Source organism: Eschrichtius robustus, chromosome 2 (genome assembly GCF_028021215.1).
Source record: "Eschrichtius robustus isolate mEscRob2 chromosome 2, mEscRob2.pri, whole genome shotgun sequence".
Taxonomy (NCBI): Eukaryota; Metazoa; Chordata; class Mammalia; order Artiodactyla; family Eschrichtiidae; genus Eschrichtius; species Eschrichtius robustus.
The window spans coordinates 165095984-165097773 of record NC_090825.1 but is presented as its reverse complement, the minus strand read 5'-3'; positions in this window follow the sequence as shown (position 1 = coordinate 165097773).

Below are 1790 nucleotides of genomic sequence, written 5' to 3'. Positions count from 1 at the left end.
TCCCCGAGTCAGGACACCCCTCTGACTTAGACGAGCCAGCATTGTGTTTGCAGGCCCCTGGTCAGGGCAGCTGTGCCTGTGCTCACAGGAGTCTGGCAGCCGCATAACCTGCCCAGGGCTTCATAGGAGCCACCAGCGAATTCCTTTCTTCTATGAAGAAACTCAACAAATGAAGAGCAGATCTTATTCTGCAAACTGTGTGTCACCATGAATGGACCTTGCCTCACTGGAAAGTGGCTCAGCCCCTTGAAGTGAAACTTAACCTCCTCTCTTCTTACAGCAAGCCGGAGGACCACACCTCAGGGGTGTGCAAATGTGTGTGTGTGTGTGTCTGTGTGTGTGTCTGTGTGTGTCTGTGTGTGTGCTGGAGGGTGAGGAGCATATGAGCCCACTTCAGAACTACACCAGACTTGAGAAGCTCCAGTTAGGAGAATGGAAGAGAGCTGGCTGTATCATCCACTGTGCCATCCCTGGCTTGACTGTTAACTTGGCGGACCCAAGTTTTCCCTAGACTTGGAACTGGCAGGATGCCCACTGCTGTTTTCAGATGCTTCCTCTCCCCCTATGCATTTGCCTCAATGGGCCTTTCTCTTTCCCAGCTTTATGTACATATGTATATGTCAATAAAACCTTGTTCGTATTAATCTACTTCTGTTTGTGTGTCTTTACTCACTGACTCAGCTGTAGAGGAAAGAACTGACATATGTGAGTGGTGATGTGGGAGCCAGACTTAAGACACCAAAATTTTGTGTCCCAGTGACTGGGATGTGGAATTAGGCACACATTATGATGGCTGCACGTGCTGACTCCTGAAATCTGTTTTCAGTGTAACGAGTGACAATCAGGGAGAACTAAGGTCCAGAGGAGGGAGACTTGGGGTGACTCACCCTGACTCATTAAGTGTGCTGATGTGTCCAATCCCTGCCGACCCCTGGAGCAGTGCATTGAGTGGGCCGCACGTATCTCAGACGAATGTTTTTCTCAGACTGATGAAGAGAAGCGACAGGACTTGCCTGTGGTGATGGCAGTTTTTGACAGAAATACCTGCAGCATCCCCAAATCCCAAATCTCTTTCATTGGCTATTTCATCACAGACATGTTTGCTGCTTGGGACGCCTTTGTAGACCTGCCTGAGTTAACCCAGCATCTTGACAACAATTTTAGATACTGGAAGGGACGGGACGAAATGAGGCTGCGGAGCCTCCGCCCGCCTCCGGAACAGTGGGCGACACTGCCTGGGGCCCTGACGCGGTGTCCCTCCAGTCACTTGGGATTCCCGAGGGCGGTCAGAGTTCCTTGGTCCTTTCGTCCCCCGGTCTGCAGAGCCTGTCAGAGCACACAGGGACGTCGGCAACCTTCTGTAGCCACCATCTGATGCCATTGCCATAAAGTGAGACTTAGTCCACTCAAGGTACCTGGGCCTGCTGCGGGGGCTCTTCAGAAAGTCACGTGAGAACCACGGTTTGCATTCGCGTCCGTTAAAACATGAGCTCGGGACTGCCCCCGCAAAGGACGGAGATGGATTTCCTGCCAGTGACAGAGAGTGTCTTCTTACAATTTCTCTCAGCTATGTTCAGCACTTAAGAACAGCTAATGGCAATCGGATCTTTTTCACATCATAGAAGCTGCAATCACTCACTTTGGAACACTACTGAAAGTGACTTCTCTTTTACAATTGAACAGAAAATGCAGACAAAGACATTTTGAAGTTGATTATTAATATCAATTATTAAAATGTTTTATTTATTTTATTAGAAGTTCAATATTTTCTATGAATTTAAAAATACTTA